Source organism: Cupressus sempervirens, chromosome 6, assembly GCF_028749045.1.
Source record: "Cupressus sempervirens isolate cs-2001-9-10 chromosome 6, ASM2874904v1, whole genome shotgun sequence".
Taxonomy (NCBI): Eukaryota; Viridiplantae; Streptophyta; class Pinopsida; order Cupressales; family Cupressaceae; genus Cupressus; species Cupressus sempervirens.
In genome coordinates, this window is record NC_143123.1 from 94515399 (window position 1) to 94537796 (window position 22398).

Here is a 22398-nt window from a genome sequence, read left to right on the forward strand (position 1 = left end):
ATTAAACTACTGAAAACAAATTTCCAGCTAACATTGAAAAATAACAAAACTACAACTTCACTTACATAATATGGAAAGAAATGAACAACACAATGAACACAATATTTTTGGACAAATTGTCCCTGGAAAAACCCCTAAGGGAAAACCAGTTCTACAGATGAGGAATTATAATAAACTTCAACAAATCAAGAGATACAAAATTCCTTTCCTCTCACTGGCAGAACTCCGACAACCTCCTAATTTCTCCCACTAATATTCCCCATGCTAACATTGCGCCCTTGCTAACATTGCAAGATGCTTCTCCAAAACTTGTATTTCCAAATGACCCAATGACCCCTTTTTATACTACCATATTGGAAAAACCAACGACCGAGATTAAATCAAACCAACGGCTGAGATTAAGACAACTCGACAGCCAATAATAGAATTGGTTGCAATGTGTCCAAAAGGGAAACATTAAAATTAATAAATAATTATCCTTGCAATAACCATTTACTAATTCTCGGCAAGTGGACAAACAACTATCCAAACTACCCATAACTAATGTTGCTATACATAGATAAGGACAAACAGCTATCCAAACTACCCATAAATACTACTACTATTTCTAGGTCAAAAATAACAGTTGTCCAACTAACAATAATTAACATAGAGGACCCACGATCTTTGCTTCTACAGAGCCCTCCCATTATTTGGAGGTCGACATCTTCTTTCCTCAGCAGACAAAAGAAGAATAAATAGATGGATTTGTGAGACATTTGGGAATCACTGGCATATAAATAGGTGTAACGATTCGACTAGGAAGGATAAGATTAGAATAAAAAGATGCCATTTTGGCTTGACTTCCATAATCTTTGGTTATTGTTTTGTCCCTTGCATAACGTTTAATAAAAAAAATTCGGCTTGGTTTCCATATCCTTGATCCTATTTTGTCCCTTGCATGTATTTTGACTGTGTGGATAATATAATGAGAGAGAATTGGAGTAGGTATAATGTCTTACTCTCTTGTAGATTTGATTTGAAATGTAAACTTAAACTAGAATATCTCCATTCCCTCAAACGATGAATATAAAGAAATGAATTTCTATTAAAGAAATCAATTCTATTGACTCGGTCAACATTGATAATATCAATAAGTGCAATGAGAAATCTATAGAATTTTTTTTTAAAGATAATTTCATCATCAAAGTTTTTGTTTGTGGTTATCATATTCAGGAATGTGATCAACGCTACTGTGACTAGACTTTTGAGGGCAGCTCAAAAAATAAATTTTTAACAAAAATAAACATTAGTTAAAGTGACTTCAAATTTCACATTCACATGGGCTTGATAAAGTGAAACAAATAAACAAACTATTATCATCTAAAATTAATCTTCATAATGTTGAGACTTCAAATATTGAATATTAATGTCGTTTCACAATTATCTCAGAATCTCAATAATAACCAGCCCCAAAGGTAGATAAAGAGTAATTTCTAGGTGCCCATCAATACTCGTGGACAATATAAGAATAAAATAATTTTCTTTTCTTTCCACACAAAAACAAATACTTAGATGTTCATCAAACTTGATTGTGTAACAAACTAGAATTGGTCCTACAAATGTTATTTCAATCTAAGACTATCATGAATGACAAATTAATGTATAGATCCTTGATCCCTAATGTTTATTGGTTTTTGGTTTGAGTTCAATATCTTTGATCCTATGTTTTGTCTTTACTTGTTTACTTATTTATTATGGAAGCATAGTGGGAGAGGGTGGGGCAAAGTTTGTGACTTAGTTACTTGTTGATAATTGTCTACCCAATTAATACCCTAGTGCACCTTTTAACAGATTGTGATGTTATGTTCTCCTCAGATTGTGATGGTATACCAATTTTTAACAAAGCGCTGCTTGTAAACTCTTCTATTGTTTCGCTATGCTACAGAGACATTGAAGCTCCTATATTAGATCTCAGTTTGGGGTAGTTAGTATTAGGTCTAGGGATTAACATCCAAACTATAGGCTTTCCTCGTCTATTGGTTAGCTTCAATTTGGATTTTCTTCTATTCGACGAATTATAATAATGGGAAATACATTCAGGTTGAATGATAATGTCTGTTCTTTTCTACTATGCTATGATGTTCCACTTGATATTTGCAGTAGCCGGCTATGGTGAAGATTATAGCACTTGAATTTTAATATTTTAGTTTTGACCGATGCCCTATATTACAAATTTTCCAAGGACGACTCTATTATGAGAGAAATCAGCAGTCTTATAGTCTTAGATTGTTTTAGTGGAAGATCATAAGTACCTTCTCTTCCTTCTGGAAGTTTGTTGATAAAGCTTCTGATCAGACCTTCTATGAGCTTTTCCAAGGTGAATCTGTAGGAGACCGACTACAAGATACTAATCAAATAAGTTCCTACATGAGGCTTAATATTTCTTATGGGGATTTAAGATACAAATTGATGTTAGGATAAACCACGGACAGAAATAAAAACTACATGCAAATATAACCAATAACAGAAAATAATAGAACACACAGAAATGAACACAAGGCACCAAGATTTAACGTGGTTCACCCAATCCCTGGGCTACGTCCACCAAACAGCAAGTCCGATCTTATTACAATCCAGTGATTACAACCTGATTACAATCCGTAATCCCTTACAGCTCAATACCGCCGCAAGAACCAATTTCGCATCACAACATATAAAAAATACCCAACCCTAAGCCCTTTTATACAAGTATTAAACCGCTTTAGGGTTATAACATGTCAGCCATATGTCGGCCATAATATGTCGGCTACCATGTCGGCTACTACCCAAAAAAAAAATTTTATGAAGTATGTACTTTGTTTCTCTTGTAAAGACAAACTTCACTGTTTTGCTAAATCTTATTTATAATCTTGTGGAGATTTTTCTTTAGGAATTTGATCAAAATTTAAGCCTGCATAGATCTTGATTGTTCAACACTAACGTTATCATTGATTGTTGAGTATAATGGAAATACTCTAACTATTTCCTTTGCAAGTTGGATCTGACTAGCAAATTATAGAGCACTTCATCTTCAGGTGGTTGTTCTCCAGGTTAGAACTTCAAAAGTATGTAACCGCTAAAGATTAAGGCATTGCTCTTGTCAATTGATCTGATTAATCCCTTTCACATTATGGATACAACATCAGTTTATGCTCAAATTATCTTGGCTATGGTAGAAAGGAATAGAGTAACTGGTGTTTATCTTTTTGTTCTGATAAGTAATCCTTACGGAGGCATTGTGTATTTACTTTCATCAGTGCCTTATCTTCTTTGATTTTCCTTAAAATACTGGCTTTGGTAATCATTTATTTTTCTATTTTTTTATGGTGATTGGTAATTTCTTGAGTTGCTCGAGTGTAGCCATCTGTCAAATCTTTGCGAACCAAATCATGGCCTGTATGTGAGCCACTTGTATTCCTTGTTCACCCTACTCTGTCCTTTCTACATATTATTAACCGAACATATCTTTGGTAGACTTAGCAACAGATCTACTACTGAACAAAGTGTATATTTTTGTCCATCTACAGGGTGATCATGCAGACCTCCCTATGCCAAAGTTCTAGTATAAGCAATCATTGAAGTTCAAATGGTAGCAATCTAAAAGCAACTTAATCTCCTTTGAAACAACTATTACATGAATAACCAGTAAACATATGGTATTAACAATAAGAGAATTATTAAATAAGGGTTCTCTCCATTTCATACATTCACTAGGTTAGTGTTACATTCATAAAAGTCTATAACTTAATGTAATTTTTCATTTTAATAGGGATCTCTGCAAATAGAAATTTTTTCAAGCGCAAGGTCATGACTGAAGATTCAATTTCTAAAAGTTCAATGTAAAGAACTAAAATAAATGGTCAGATTGTTCAGAAATGGCAAAAAGCATGTTGAATGTAGTCACAGTACTAATGTCTGTAAATTTGAGCCCTGAATAATCATACATAAGCAATCAAAAGAGACTGTCTTCTTACTGTGCTAGAGGCCAACACCTGTCAAAATAAATGATATAATAGGGGCCCAAATAGTTTACTGGATAATACTCTGTATCAGATGCTTTATTCTTCTATATACTATTAAAACACGTTACAGTTGGCTAACTAGTCAATCAATCTTGCCATGGAATCGACCACAAATTCTCATGCTAGCTTTTGTTTTATCACGATGCCTCATGGATTTATTTAGACTAGTGGGAAATATTATTATACATTGGATTGACTTAGATGACAGTGATACCCATATTTCCTTGAAACTCTGTTTTGAGTACCCCTGAGATTGACAAAAGCACTCGTGGGTTCTACTGTCTTTAATTATTGAATTTTATGGCTATTGAGTCAAAGAGAATGTATAGGAAAATGAATCCTAAATGCTAGGAATTTCGCCTGGAGAATTTACTTTAAGCAAAATAAACACCACTACAGCTTGCAGGCTACTACTTTGAAATTTTCTACATATGTTAACCTAAAAATGTTTTACATTTGTTATTCACAAAACAAAGACTTGTGCACATTGTATTCATATGTACTTTTGAGAAAATAAATCAGGTTCTTTCCTTGGAGATGCATATTGTCAAAGGCAAAGTGTTGTTTAAGGTTTTTCCTTATTGAAGAATGGAACATGAAAAAATAAATTTTCCTTCATTCATGGTGTGGAAGGAATCTTGGAAGTCATGAAATGAGGAAATCCTCTGACTCTTTGCAATTAAATGTCAATAGAAATATGGTAAAAAACAACTCATCCATGCCCACAACAGAGATAATATAGAGATCTGTTAGTATGGGAGGTTCTTTTCCTCCCAAGTTGGTTAGTGGTTCTATTTTGAGTGGCAAATCAGACAAGTGAATAAAGTCCTAAGAGATTCTGTTAGAAGAGAAAATGGTGACATAACTTATGTGATGAATAAGATCAAAGACATATCTATTTCTGATGATGCTAAGAGCTCTTTATTGTCATCGAGTGTAACTGCAGGTTCACCATCACTAGCAGATGCAACGGTATTGTCATCTTACTCTGGAGCATCTGTCCCAGATTGTCCATGGAGACCACATGGAATTTTGGTGGCACATCTTCAAGAGCATCAATTAGCTCCCAATGAAATTGTAGTTTCACATGATCATAACTTTTTTTGCAAGTGCATCAGATGATTCCACAGTTAAAATTTGGGATAGCCGAAGACTAGAAAAAGGCATTATCCTTTTGTCAAGGTTGACCTACTATGTAGATAATGGTCGAGCACTTCATGTTACAATGTTTGCAAATGGGCCACAAGTTGTTGTGGCATCTACAAGTGGCATAATACATGTTTTCTTTGTAAATTATCTTTTAAGAGAAGATTACAGCATTGACAGGCACACTGGCACTGAAGATGTTGCAAAGAAAGAGACTAAGGAAGGACCAGTTCTAAGTTTGCAAAATTTTAGTACAGAAGGTCCTTCGATGATTCTTTACAGCACCCAACATAATGGTATTCATCTTTGGGACTTCAGGGAACAGATAAATGCATGGAAATTGAAAGAAAGTCCAAAAGAGGGCTACATTTCTGCAATTGTGGTGGATCCATTTGTTGATATACACAAGCTTGGTGATGTCAAAAATTGTATAAAGACATCCATCATGATCTTGTATTTTGAATCCATGTTGAGCCCAAATCTAGTAGTGGCAGACATCTCATCCTTCTGTGCCATTTCACATGAGAGAAATTTCAAGGTAGTTGTGGATTAAACTTTTGAATCCATGATATTGTACCTGCAAGATTAAGAGTAAATGCTTTTGGTCATACTCTTTCTAAACTTATCAATGAGTATGTAAATGTTATACAAGGATTTATCTGTGGATATACATATTTGATGAGTTCTATGACGGATCTTCACGAATGATCTCTTATTCTATTTCAACTCACTATATATGCAAAGGTGCCATTTGAGATCTCTGAAAGCCTTCTTGACTTAGGATTAAGAATGAGGAGATATTGTCATAGGGATTAAACGTATTTGAATGTCTATAATTTTTTAGGTGCTTTTTCAAATACAATTAAATAATATAATGTGCTTTTTGGGGTAAATCTCAACAGTTGACTTATTATGTTGTCTGGTTTATTAATGCCTAGTTTCCCCTGCACAGTCAATTAACCGCCTACAAATTATCCTTATTTGGGGTTTTCTTAAATTATTTTTAGATTCAAATTTCTAATGTAGGGAGGGGATTATAATGCAAAGGATGAATTTTAATGTTTTTTTAAGCTTTCATAATTTCAATGCTAGTGAAATGGAATAAATTTGATAAAGGGTCATTCAGCTATTTATGGAGTTCTCATCAGTGTCAATATTAAGCAACACATTTATGCCCTCGCATCCCCTATTTTGTGAGGTACAATAGTTGTATGATGGAGTCTAGATATTCTAAGTTTCAAATTTATTATTCATAGTTCTTCCCCATTTTCCCATCCTTCTCTCTTCGCTACCATTAGCAAATGTCTATATGAAACTCTGAATTTTTTTTAGAAAAAGATCACTGAATCTAGGGAAAATGGCATACCTCGCGGTTCTGCATAAATCCCACCATCAACAAAGTCTCTCACTATTTCCAAATCTACAAAAGGTTATCCTAGAGACGAGTAAGAAAGTTCTCTCACTATTTCCAAATCTACAAAAGGGTATCCTAGAGAAAAGTCAATAATTTAAAAAATAGAGAGAAGTCATATTTTCTTAATAAAGGAGGCAACATCACCATCTGCATTGGCTTAGTTGGATATCCATTACAAATTCTCCTATTACTTCCTTCGTTATTTCTTATTTCTTATTCACTCGCCCATTACTTAGATCATATCATAGACAACAAAATTTGTGTAGATTATACCGCATATGTTATGATCCACAAAATGAATTTAAACAAAATCTAGGGTTACATTGATCTACAAAAGGTCATTAAGGCATGCCAAAATAAACAATAAGATATCGCAAAAATGCTCTTCCTTATTTTTTTTCTAACTTTTTTTTTCTATCTTAGTTAATAGGTATAATATATTTAAGTAATGTACACAAGATAAAATATACATAGAGATATGGAAATCTCCTTTATCACACTCAATTAAACTATTGTACTTATATATTTTCATTTAATTTATATTATTAAAAAATTATTATTATTTATAATTTCTTTTATTTACTTTTAATTTTTGTATAAAATTGAATTTTTGATAATGCATATATAATAAAATTAATTAAATATAATATATTATATTTTTAATTATAATAAATATATATTATATATTATATTTATCTTATGGTGTAACAATAATATTTTCATTGCAAAGCCTCTTGAAACAATTATCTTTGTTTGAATTCCCCCAACCCATGGAAATATGCAATGGAATGCTTTCAAAGGACAAAATCTTGCTCAAATGAGCAATATATTGATTGAGTTACCATAGGTTTAGGTGTGATGATTGACCAAAGGCTTGGCAAATGCCTTAGTTGCAAATTGGACCTATTTATCAAAGGTGTTGGTTTTGTCTTTAGAGAGATTAAGAAGTCCTCAACTAAGGTAATATAAGTAGATCAATGTAGTGATGGTGAGTTTTTAAAAAAATGGAGAGATAACATTCAAGAGAAAAGAAGACATGGAGAGATAAAGGTTTAGGAGAGATGAGGACATATGGACACAAAAGTGTGAAAGAGAGGCATAATACATGGATAGATAAGGTGATCTTAATGAAAGTAATAATTAGAGTCGGTATTTGTAATTAAATACTTAAAGTAAAAATAATCTATAGTAAAAAAATTAAATAATTATAATCTATAATAAGATTGCATTCAAAATCAACCTTAAGTCTTAAAAATAATTGAGTCCAATAAGAGAGAAAAAATCAATTCAATAAATTAATATTATAAATTTAATTAACACTGATGGTTCTTCCCGTGGAAATCCTGGTCCGGCTGGTATTGGCGGAGTGGCTCGTTGTAGTTCTAGGGATGTTAAATTTTTCTTCTCAGTTCATAAGGGTGATTATACTAACAATCTCATGGAAGCTCAGGCTATTTTATATGCTGTGGAATAGTGTTGCTTGCGGGGATGGAGAAAGATTATTTGTGAGTCGGATTCCCAGGTGGTGGTGAACATGCTTTTTTCGCAAGAGCTTGAGGATGTTAGTTGGCAACTGGCCACTGTTGTTAAGCAGATTCTTTTCTTCTCTTCCTCTTTTCAGTTCATTAGGTTCATGTATATTCCTCGTGAATGGAATAGAACTGCTAATTGTTTAGCCAAATGGGCTTCTAGTCATGATCTGGGTTGGAATATTAGGGATAGGGGGCAACTGTCCTTTGAGATGGTGCAAGAATTTGATGATCTTGTTGCTCAGGATCGAGCTCCTTGTTGAGCTCTCCTTGTTGTATTCCTTTCTGTCTTAATAAATTTTTACCCCTCTTTTTGCAAATAAATTTTAAAAAGTTAGTATTAGCTAACTATATATAAAAATTAAATAATATTATTATTATAAATTTTTAAATATTATTTATCTATATTATAATTATAATTATTATATAAAATACTATATTCAACTAATATTAAACATGTAATGTGTTAATTTTATATTATAAATTATTTATAAGTAAATTAAATTAATTTATTATAATATAGTAACTATTAAAATGTTAACTTAGAAAAATAAATAAATGTAGAAAAAAATTATTTTTCTCATATTCTAGCAAAAAAACATTCATCATGTAGAAAAAGAGAGAAAGAACATTCACAAATCCAATTAAGATTTTACTCAATATTAACTCTAAATTAGCACATGGTAGACATTGAATTTTGTGAAAAATAAGACCAACACTATCACTCATGGGAAATAAAATAAATATAATGTAATGGAGCTTTACCATAAACTTGCTATTCTAAAGTTTAGTTTTCCTTATTTTGTGTTAGTGAATACAATCTTGAAGAATATCATCCATCACCCTATCTTAGCTCTTGATGGTTCAAATCACCCCCTATTATTTTGGTTATTTAAAAAATTATTATTACTAACAAAAACTAAATATGTTGAGATTATAAAATAGTTAATTGATAATTGAGATCTTTTAGACTTTAAAAGTAGACTTGGAGTTTTCTTTTGAATGGATGCAAGGTTTTTATTTTCTTTAGGAGTTCATAGATTTTGAGGAGTTTTAGTTTAGATTGGAGTGTTTTTGAGTTAATTTCTTATTCAATATTAGTTGAGAGGACATTTAAGGAAGTTTATTGATAATGATGTATTGATAGGTCAAAAATTCCATCAAGGACTAATAATTTAAGCTATAAAAAACTTAAAAGAATGTATTAATATTATTATTAAAAAAAAATTGATAATTTGTTCTATGATTTGTTTGGGTGACTAATTATTAGTGATAAATTGAATAGTCATTTATTTGATCATTTACTTGGTGATTAATCTTTTTCTAAGCTTGTGATTTTATCTAATGATCAAATTAGTCATTTATTTGATCAATTTTACTTAGAAATTGTAAAATATTACTAGAATTTGATCACTTTTAGTCTTGTCACTAAAACATTTAGTCATGTGACTAAAACATTTAATCAAGTGGTCATTTATTTGCCAAAATTCTACTAGTACAAGGAACAACAAAGATTTATCTATCACATTTAGGTGATCATTGCAATACAAGGAATCTCAATGAGCAAATAAGAGTTGCAGATTAGAGATCAACCACTGGTTCATCCTAATATGTGCATCACTCAAATCCTTTAACTGAATAGACTTAACAGTCTTTTGCTAAATGTTTTAATCGAGTGCATACTTCATTGTATGTTTGTAAATCCTTTAACAAGATGGACCTCATAGTCCTTATTGCTCCTAACGGGGCAGATCATCAGAAGTGGTCAATTGTAAGCCTTAACAAGTTAACTTTATACTGTAGTACTAAAGCTTGTGAGTATCATCCTCACCCCAATTTTACTTTCTAATTGGAAGGTTTTTGAGTCACCATATCTTGTGTCAAAGTGTTATGAATGTTTTGTTGCTTTCATTCTTTCATGCATACAATTAGATCATAATATTATATAAAGGATTAATTGGTGAATTAAGATAAAGTTTTATTGGTTCCTGATTTACCCCTCCCCTCTCAGTAACTTAGCCTACCTTATATTTCCAATAGAATGATCATCAATAAATTGTCTTTAATTACCATTATTTCATTTTAGCATGATTTACATAATAAGAAATAAAGAAAAAGAGCTTCAACATCTAGTCCATGTTGAAATTAATTTCCTCAAATTATTTTAGAAGCCAACTTTTTTCTAGGATTTCTATGAGGTACATTTGGTTATTTCATAACATGATTTTCTAATATTAAACTCACAATTATCATTTAATTGTATTGAGTTTGAGTGATCATTGTTATGTCTGGCATGAATACCTTTGATAATGGATTTGTTGAAGATCAACCTACTTTGTTCTTAGGAATTTAGAAAATGGAGTACTTTTTTATATGATTATTCATTGACTTTTAGAGATTTTTATATAGAAATAAAAGGATATTTTTAAAAACATATAAAATAATTGTGGGTTATCTACCAAGGGTGGGTCATGAGGTTCATATATATGCTGAAAATAAAAGTATATGTTTTTGGAGACATTTTTTCTTAAAAACAAAATTCCAATCAACTATTTAGTTGACCCTGACTACTTTGATAAAAAAAATTGAAACCAATTGAGAGTGATGTATTTTATCATGGCATGTTTAGACATTTGATTTAAATAGTTTTAGATTAAGGTAAAAGCAGGTTTTGAAGGAACCTGAAACCTTGAACAATAGAAACAAAGATATTCAACTAAGCACACCAGGAAAACATGCTCCTACCTAAAAAAAAAACACAAAATCAGGTTTTATAGGGACCTGAAGCCATAGAATGTAACTAGAAAACACAACCAGGTTTTACAAGGACCTGAAACCTACAAGTTACAAAGTTTTCAAAATGAAGACAAAAAACATAAACAAAAGGAAACCAAACCACTACTATAGTTCCTTGATTATCTTAGCAACCTCCTTACCCACATTAGCTGTACTAAGAATAGTATCAGTAGGGGTAAGACTAGTACCAATAGCATCCTCAGCAACCTTCTTCCGCAAGCTTAATCTGGTCCTTTTACTTGGTCCTCTAGGAGACACAACCTCATTAGTCTTCTTCCCCAAACTTGTCACAGCAGCACATAGACTGGAAGTCACTTGCTCCATTTTGTTGCCACTTTCCTTGATGAGGTGCCAAAGATCTTGTTCGTATTCTTTCAATTTTCCAAGTATATTTTCCACCTAGGCTTCCAGTAGCACAAGTTTGGCCCAGTCATTCTCATGGTCCTTCTACACTTTACCCAAATTTTTCTTTAGTTTCATAATCTCATTGTAAATCCAGAAGTTGCCACAAAGAGAGGAATCAACTTTCATCTTAAAGCAATATCAAGGAAGGTAAGGGTAGCCCCAATAGTCAGGTCATCCATCTTCTTATCCTTAGGGTGCTCCATACCCTTGGCTTCTTCCTTTCCTAAATCTTTCTCCTTACCCACCTCCTCCTCCACATTTTCCTCTCCATCTACGCTCCAATTTGTAACTTTATTACCAATATTGTCTGACCCTTCATTTTTAATCCAGACTTTCATCCTCATCATTCTTCCCAGGGTGATCCCACAATAATGGGTTCCACTTTTTGACCAATTTTGACACTAAAATCAATATTTTTGCAACAAACATCACGTTCAAGTGACTATATCTCCAAAACTATAAATAATTTCAAGATGACATAAACTAGTGATTTTGAATACTTTGTTCCTACTTTGTAACTATATTTTTTAATCTAAAAAAAAAAAAAATTATGTCAATTTTTTTTATCTCCTCTGAAAAGTGGTACATAATAAAATTCAATATTTAAAGAGTGACAGTCCGTTTGACACACATAACTTTTTTCCTAAAAATGATAATGAAGTAATTCTTTCGGCATTGGATTTGTAACATCAATATCCAGTGTCTGCATTTGGTTTGATTTATTTTTGTTGAATATTGTATAGTTTATGAAGTTTTGAAGTGACACGAATCATAATTCAGACATACGTTTCATTTGACACAGATAATTTGAAGTCAATTTATCATAAACCTAATTTTTTTTTTTGAATAGTAAGGTATCTCAATAAGCTAGTGCCTACATATTTTTCAAAAAAAATTTGACCTAATTTACTAATTTTTCCGAGGTGTCGAAGTTGGTCAATGTTCAATCGATAATGAACCTATAATGAGTTAAACTCATATTTGAAAGTCTTAATGACTAAAATATGTATTAAAATTATAGTCATTGGAAAGCTTGCTCTGAGCAGCACATTTTGACATTTTTTATTTTACAGTAAGAGATCATTCTCCTGCAATTATGGGAGTCAAAAGAGGAAAAAAAAAAGAAAAATTATGAAAAATGGATTGAAATTTTCATAATTTTGGGTGTTTGCCTGAACATAGTGTTCGCGCGAGCATATAGAGCATGTTCGCACGAACACATGTTCAGGAAAACATGCCCATTGCAATTTCATGGCAGCCAAAAAATTAATTGGGCATGTTCACCCGAACATGCTTAAATTTTTTCGTGTTCATGCGAACAATTGAAAAAACCAAAAAAATCAAAAATGGGACCTGCGTCTACATGCATGAAACATCATTCTATCCACAAAAAAAAAACCACCATGTCTCGCATTTTAATCATTGATTGCAAATTTCCATCATAGTTGTCATTTTGTGCCATCAATCTCTGTATTTGGCATCAACCTGATAGTGCATTGCAGGCTTGTCTTTGCCACGAATTTTGTCCATAGGTAAATCGAAGGTAGGTGAGAGATTTCTCACGGCAGCCAAAAAATTAATTGGGCATGTTCGTGCGAACATGCTTAAATTTTTTCATGTTCATGCGAACAATCGAAAAAACCAAAAAAATCAAAAATGGGACCTGCGTCTACATGCATGAAACATCATTCTATCCACAAAACAAAAACCACCATGTCTCGCGTTTTAATCATTGATTGCAAATTTCCATCATAGTCGTCATTTTGTGCCATCAATCTCTGTATTTGGCATCAACCTGATAATGCATTGCAGGCTTGTCTTTGCCACGAATTTTGTCCATAGGTAAATCGAAGGTAGGTGAGAGATTTCTCAATATTTGCAAATTAATGTTCTTCCTATCTTTGTTCACGCTTTCATCAATATTTCCTATCTTCGTTCACAATTTGATAAAAAAAAAAAAATTGTATATCTAAATTATTTCTTTCTTTCTTTCATTAATGAAGTTTTTTTACAGATGCGTTGAAGTTAAATTTAAAAATTAGTAACACATTCATAGTGTTAAGAAATGTATATTCTTATTGATTTTTCCATTTTTTAAAATATTGAATTTGTTAAAAAAAATTGAACATCTAAATTATTTTTTTATTTCTTTCATTAGTGAAGTTGTTTAAATGATGCATTGAAGTTAAATAGATTCAAACTAGATACTTTTAAAGTGTGGTTACATGTTAGTTTTACTTATCTCACTTTAATTATCTCGGCAATTAGATTTAATTAAATTTTTTAATTTATAACTTGAATTAATGAAAAATATTTAATTTTATTTTCAAATCAAATTCATTCAATAAAAATAAATGTGCCATAACTCTTTATGAATTCTCAATTTCTATAAAGAAATAATCTAAGGTTTTCATTTCCTTCTAGAACATAGATTAGATGATTTTGTGTTACTAATGGTCTCCTTGCAGCATGTGGCAATTGTGGGATGAAGACATGATCATAACTGTAAACTACTAATGTTTGCTTTGCAGGACGTTGTCGAAGACCATTGTGTGTTTGTCAAAACCATGTGTGTGGATTTATTAGATTAAATAACACTTCATTTGGTGCTTAAAATGAACTTTTTATTTTCCAGCCTGGCGTAATTACAGTGTCTAAATCCCTAGGAGTTGCATTGGACGTATCCTCTCCCCTCGCCATTCATGGATCTTGGGTGTAAGAGAAATCCATGTAACTTCTATAGGAGGCCTGCCTTGGACCAAGATACTCAATATTGGGTATGCCAGGGGATGACCTTAGAGCGGTAATGGGCCAAAAGCCAGGTCAACATTCCAGCCTCTATATAAAACTTGATTACGGTGAAAGTAGTGTCGACGGTATTGCTGAGTGATAGCTCTCCTCCAGTACCCTTGTGGTGTGTCAAACCCCAGTTCTCGGGGCTGGGAGACCTTCTGAGGAAGTTTATCACTCACTTGCTGAACGAAATGCCCTTACTAAAAACTATGCTTTAGTGGCCAAAATCCTTTCTATCCACTGGCTCAAGGGGTCACCCATGCCTGTCAAGACATCCTACATTCTCGCTCTCCTTAGTAGAGACAACAGTCCCTTAGGAAGTCATGCCCCTTGGGAAGCAGATCTTGGTAGCCCCGAGAAGTGAGTGCGCTATAAGGGGGAGCCTGTGGTGCCAAGGTCCTAAGTTGTCCACTCTAGATAAGCGCGGCTGAACTTTGGTTCAAGTAGGAATTCAATGGATATAGTCCTAAAGCCTAGGTTGTGGTGTGACTGTTCACTTTTAACAACAGCTATTCTTGTCTTAATGTGTCTTGCGTGTGTGTAAAACATAATCAAGATAAAAGCCAACATTCAAATTTACACCTTGGAAACTTGCAAAACCTTGTCAAAATATCAAACATCATCAAAACATTGTCAAAACATCACAAACTTTGGTTAAATACATTCAAACCTTGAAAAACATGGCAACTTGTGCTCCTAAACATGCTTGGCAAAACATAGATTTCACTCTTGCATAGCGTCCACTTGCATTCTTCATAGTTTGAGCCTCATACTTGCATCATATAGACTTCATATAGCACCTTTTTAGTATCACTCATATTCACATTGCAATCATTAGCATTTAAGCTTGCATCCTTTGCATTTCACCTCAAAAATTATCACTTTGCATCTTCCATCTTGCATCTTTGCATATCCAACCCTCATCTTGACTACTTTAACCATCATTTCGGATGTCCTACACATCATTTTGAATTATCTCCTTGAATGTGTCTCTCCCTCATTGTTCTCTCCCTCTCCCACACACACACAAACACTATTTACTTGTGTCTCATTTTTATATTCATCCCTCCATCTCTGTCTACCCCTTTCACTTCTCTCATCACCTATCCCTTTTCTTCTCCACATACACCTCTCCTCTATATCTATATTTCTTCTCCATCTCTCCCTTTATCCATCTCTATCCCTATATCTCCCTCTCTACCTTCTCTTAGTTATATATTTCATTTTCACTATCTCTCTATAGAGGCACTAGTAAAGTTTGACCCATTTTTCAACAAAAAATCTGGAAAACATAGCTCTTAGAATTGCCTTAGTTTCAGCCCAGCTTCCCAACTGCTACCTATGTCAAGGTAGATTTGGCTTTTTTATTTTGATCTTATCTTTTTTTGTCATTTTTTTGGTCAAGATCCAAAGTCTATTTCCATAATGTTAAACTCTTAGATTAATACCTTGTAAAGATTCCACATAAGTTCAAAAAACCTTATGTATACCAAGCTATCATTAGCATAATCATAAATTACTAAATGTCATTTTTGACTTACCCTAGTGGTATATCCCCCTCATATTGCATTTTTCAAACCCTAGCATCATTTTCACTATCAAACCCTATCAAATTGTCCATCAACCAACTTGTCTTCTTGATCACCTATCCTCATTTTGCATAGCCTAAACGTCATTATCAACCCTAGGAAACCATCCCTTGCATAGTCCACTTTGCATACACCTACCTTTAGCATCCTTACCAAGTCCAAAACATAACCCTAACCTTCATTTTGCACATCATAATCTTCATCTTGCATACCTTCAAAACGAAACCTTGCATTTGCACTTGCATAACATCCCTAGGACATTTGTACTTTTCATATCAAAACCCTAGGTCATTTAAGATTTCCTCATATTGCATAACATCCCTAAACACTTAAAAATATCAAAAACACTCATATATTGCATACCCACATCTTAATTATCAAGTTTTGACCTCTTTTATCAATTGCAACCCTGTTTTACCAACTGCACACTTCATGGGCGCAGTTGGTAGTTTTAGGGAGCACTTGGTAGTTTTAAGGTGCACTTGGTAATTAGGTGTTTCATTCTAGATTCCAAAACCCTAATTTGCACTTCCACACCTTGCATTGCATCCCAAGACCTTAGGAAACACTCTAAATCACTCAAAACACTCAAAATTTGCATTTTAAGAAACTTTGGAGCTACATCATTTGCAGAAGAAAGAAGGACATGGGAGCTATAAACAAAAGAGGGGGTTTCTAACCTTGTGTTTGCTTCTTTTGATTAGTTTGGCTTTCATGGTAGACTAGTGGGTGCTAATGTATGTTGATTGAGTTTTGTGATTTCTCATAGTATGTTATGCATTTAACCCGTTTTTCTAGTCCTACAGTAAGAACGAAAAAATTAAAGAGACAAAATAATTATATATTTTATAAGAAAGAAAAATTTATTTTTTAGGACAAACATTCTAGTATTCATACCATGTTATTTGTTTGTGATCCAATGATGGCTTAAGAAGGATTTGGTGCTTTGCTACTTGTAAAGAATGTGACTCACAGATTTTAGTCATATAATGAAGAATATTTATGCCTTGTTGTAGATGACTGCATTCTATTGATTTCTATCAAATAATTTAAAAGTACTGACAGCAACAGACAAATTCGTACAGTGATTTTTTTATCTGGTTATTGCGCAAAATTTATCTTGAGGCAAGGGATAAATTATTATTATTTTGATTTTATAATGGGAAACAAGAGAGGAAGGCAAAACAAATATGCAAAGAAAAGATCTGATGAAGCAGAACAAAGAAATATTCAGAAGACTGCGGCACGTTATCATCGAATTAAACAAGGTGAAAGAAATGTTGAAGAAGGCTCAATAGAAGTAGAAGTGGCACCTATGGGAGAGAGGTCAGGAACACTTCCTACAGAATCTCAAACAATGAATGTTGAAGAGGGTTCAAGATTAGTCCCTACATAGGTTCAAATAACAAAAGTCGGAGAAGGGTCAAAATCTTTCCCTGTTGAATCTCAAATAATGGATGTTGGAGAAGGCTCGAGATCAGTCACTGTAGAAATTCTAGTAACAAAAATCAGAGAAGGGTCGAGATCAGGTGCAGGAACTGGTATGGATGAACTCTTAAATATTGTCCAATCTGTAAAGTATGGTATTTCTCATAAGAATTTAGATCATTTACTTAAAATGGATGTAGATAAATTGAGAAAACTTGCAGCTAGTGTTCAACCATTAAGTTTGTCTAAGAGAAGGTCAATGAGGAAGAAGATAAGAGAAATTATGACTCAATTTGATAATACCGAAACACTTGAACAAGCTTAGTTGCTTTCACTTTTGCTTACACAAAAAAAGTTACAAGAGGCATTGAAATTGTTAGGTGTAAACACAACATCAAAGAAGAGAATATTTTCTAACATGCAAACTGATTTGATTGAAAATGTTAAACAAGGTTTGAGAAACATAGGAAAACACTCTCAAACTAAAGATAAGTCTGCGGTAAGAAAAGTGATGTTGATGTCTGTTGTAAGTAAGAATATGACCCAAAATAGACAAATATCTTCAATTTCGTCTGAAATGGGTTTTAGTAGGAAAACAATGAGAGAATATGTTAAGAGAAGATTAATTGTGGATGACAGTACTATGGAGGGCAATTGGGCAATCATGTGTAGAGCACCTCGTTCTGATAGGATTGAAGAGTTATTAAAAAAATTAATCATATCATTTTGGATTGATAACACTCATCCTTCATCAAATAGTAGAGATGTTATCAGGCATAGGATTACACCTGGTCAATATGAACATCATACAAAACATTGGTTGGACACAACACAGCATGAGTTATATGTGTCATTTTGTAGTCAACATCCTAATGTAAAAGTTGGGCAAACATTGTTTGAAAAATTGAAGCCATACTTTGTGAGGGCAAACAAAGTGTTTGAAACATGTTGTTGTCATCATCATATTGAGTTTGATCTCTACTATCAAGTATTTTGAAAGTTTGTAGAAGACACATATGGTTTTCATGTTGCTCCTCCTAGTAGGAGAAGTGAGTTTATATCATCCATTTTGTGTGACAACATAGATGATCCAGCTGGTCAAATAAATTGCAACAAAGGATTATGTGAAACATGTGGTGAATTGGCCCTATTTCCTTTGAAAACTGGAAATATTGATGTAACAAAAATATTGAATTGCAAAAGTTACAAGTATGTCAAGAATGAAACAAAGTTGGGGAAAGAAATAAAAAGGTTGGAATATGTTGAAGAGGAGTTTCCTGTTCTAACATTTATGGACAAATTTAAGAAATTGATTCAACCTTATATTTGTCATGCATTTTTTGCAAAGTGGCAAGCACAACAGTTTCAAACTCTGAGAGATAATTTTCCACTTGGAACAATTGTATCAGTTGTTGATTTTGCATAAAACTATTCATTTGTTCATCGGAAAGCAATTCAATTAGATTATTACTTTAATAAGCAGGTCACTATTATGGTACATGTTTTTTATAGACATGCACAATTAGATTTGAATGGTGTTTAGAGTACAGTTCAAGCACAAGTAATTATAAAGGAATATCATTTTTATATAAGTGATGATAAAGAACATGGCATTCACTATGTAGAACATTGCTTCAATACGTTCTTTTCTTATTTGAAAGAAAGAAACATAAATGTTGATAAACATTATGTTTGGTCTAATGGATGTGCCGCACAGTTTAAATCATCTAGACCATTTTATGCATTGTGTAGATATCATCGCAATGAGAATATAAAACACATATGGAATTTCTTTGAGAGTGGCCATGGAAAAGGTGAACATGATGGTGTTGGAGCTTGCATCAAACGTGCTTTGCAAAAGCATCAAATGAATTATCAGGGAGTTCATGTAAATGATGCACATGATGTTGTTGAATGGTGTAAGACTCATTTTGCATTAGATGGGGTCGGGACATCATCAACAATGAGTCGACAGACACCATATAGAGTCTTCTGGGAGATAATAGGTATGGATGTGTATGTCTATTTAACTTTTATGCACAATTAAATTATAAAATTTTATTGCTAAGTTTTATTTTTGAATTTGTTGAAGTTTAAATTTAATTTTTCTATATTTTCAATTTAACGAACTTTCAGGTGTCAATAGAAAAAATATGCATGGTTGCAAGAGGATAGAAAAGACACGTTCCTTACATTCAGTCATGAGTACAGATAATTGCAATTAGACATTGAAGACAAGAGAATACTCATGTTTTTGTGACAGTTGCATTGATGAAAACTATGAAGAATGCATCAATCAGACACATGGATATAAAGGTGCATGGATTTTAGTACCACTTGATGTTACCGATACATTTGATAAAGAAGATGAAAATTTTGATGATATTCCATTGATTTTTGATGATTATAATCATATCTCTGGATTGGTAAAAGTGGGTGAGTATCATAAAAATTAATCTCAACTTTTTATTTAATTATCGATTTCAATTGTCTTATATATATTGTACACATGCATTCATGTATACTTGTTATGCAGGAGATGTCTTTGCAGTGATTGCTGAGCTTGGAAATCATGAATGTGTCAGTTATTATTTATTGCGATGTATTGCAGAGAGGACAAAGTTATATGACCCTGAAGAAAGTGATGGAATGTTGTTCCCCATAGGTAAATTATACATATACATGTACATGCACATATATATTTAGGAAACTTCATATCTGTCAAATTTTAAAACACTTAAATTTGTGGTACAAGTTCTGTTGTGATAGAGGGAACATATTTGAAGCAAGAGAAAATAGTCCAACATGGAATACACTTTGTTGATTATCAACCTAACAACAAAGTTTTACAATATAGCCACATGGTCGTTGCTACAGGGCTTTGTCTACATCCAGTCAAACTTAAGCGTGTACATCGCAAGTGGAGACTAGACAGTGAAGATCATGAAAAAATATTGGATGTTATAAGTATACATCATAGTTGATTAGACCTTTGAGATTTATTTTATAATAATCTGAATATCAACTTTGGTGAAATGTGTTTTCAATTGTACTATGGTAAAATTGTGAATATCAACTTTGGTGAAATTGTGTTTTTAATCTAAATATCTGAGTTTCAGTTATCATTAGTTTATTTAAAAACTATAATATTAATTGTACTATGGATGAATTTAATAATTTAACAACTCGATATAAATAGGCTAGAAGTTAGTTCGAACTTACATAATTTCATTATCTATGTTACAATTCTTAAATATCAACTTCTTTTCAAACTATTGAATTTCATCTTGAATTAAATGTGTTTAGATTAATTGTACGATCATAAATTCTTAATTTTCATTAATTTATTAAAAAATTATATAATTAAATAATTTAAATTAATTGTACCATGGATGAATTTAATAATACTCCACCTTAAAAAGTTCCAAGGAAATTCAAGTAGTTGCAAACAGTAAATATGGTGATTTTGTATCATTGTAAAACAAAATATATACTTTCTAAGCCCACGGAGGTCCTCCAAAAGTTATAATTAAAAACCATCCGTTAAAGAAGATCATAAACATTATTATTACGATAAGCTTCCACGACAAACCACTTTAGAGTCGGTTCAAAAAAAATTGTTGGACGACTAAAAATTGAACTCTCGTTAAAAAAAAGTATTTTATGATTGTAGACCTTTATAAAATTAATTTGAAAACAAAAAAAATTACTATTCTTAGTTAGGGTATGTAATCTTTTGATTTGACAATTTAAAATCAGTAGAGAACATTCTGTTCTAGTTAAAATCATTTTCTATTTTTCAGGTAGTCTATTAATGTTGAGTAATTTACAAAAAAAATGAGCCTACACATTGATCAAGAAAAATTACTAGCTGAGGCTTTTGAGTGCATTATTTCTCTCACTTCCATCACAATGCGAGGAAACTCATAATTTAAAACAGATACAACACAACTTAAATGTATTCCAAATTGATGAAGAGAAACTTCTGCTCCACCACTACCAGAAAATAGAGAAAGTACTCTGACACCATCAGGATATAATGCTTTCAAGACTGATAAATGATATGCAACTGTATCTGTTTGGAATGAATTACCCAAACAACACAAGCGGTTAGTCGGACAAGAAGTTCTACGAGTGTGATCTCTATCAAATTTTAATATAAGCTCTATCTCATGGAGCTCTAGAGGGACGAGGTCACCTGGCCCCACCCATACCAAATTCCAATCTTCACACTTTTGAAGTACATATTTTTACGCACTATCTTGCAGTTTCCCTCGTGCATTTTGAATCATAACTCTTAGTTGATCAATAAGGACAGTGCCACATCGTCTTGAGTCTATGGAATTTTTTTTTGTTGTCTGATCCCATGAAGGCCAATACTTTTTTATTTGTGGAATTGCTTCCTGAATAGTCATGGGGGGAGAGGTTCTTCTTGAAATCGCTCTTCTATTGGAAGGTTATGCACATACCCTCTTGCTCTTCTGAAAGCTGAAAAGAACATTGAGTCCACCAACTCTGGTTCAACACTATTAAATTGTTCGAATATTATCTTACAAATATCCTTCGATGCAAAAGCATCATTCTCATAGTAGAAGAAAGGTGGCCCTTGCATGAACACATTGACTTTGAACCCTGGCCAATAGGTTTCCCAGGAACTCCAAAACCAATTAGTTCCTTGGGACACAAATTAGGAATTGCATCACATACTTCAAACATTGCTTGCTTGTCTTGCATGCCCTCTATGTATTTTTTATACTTCAACACTTTCATTATCTATATTACAATTTCGAACTTACACAATTTCATTATCTATGTTACAATTCTTAAATATCAACTTTTTTTCAAACTATTGAATTTCATCTTGAATTAAATGTGTTTTTAATTGTACGAGCATAAGTTCTTAATTATCAAATTTAGTTTATTAAAAAATTATATAATTTAATAATTTAAATTAATTGTACCATGGATGAATTTAATAATTTAAATTCATTTATCAACTTGTACACATATACACGTCTCAAGAATAAACATCTACAAATCTAATATATCTCTATGTATCTGAAATGCAAACTGTAAATCTTGAATAAATATACGTATGTAGCAAAATATAAAAAGTCATATATACATACATGTGATGGTATCTAACACTGAAATACTCAATAATCAAATAAATAGTGAAATTACATGGATGTCATCAAGGAACTGAAATACACATGTGTACATGTAAACTGGACCTCCAATATATATGCATCAAT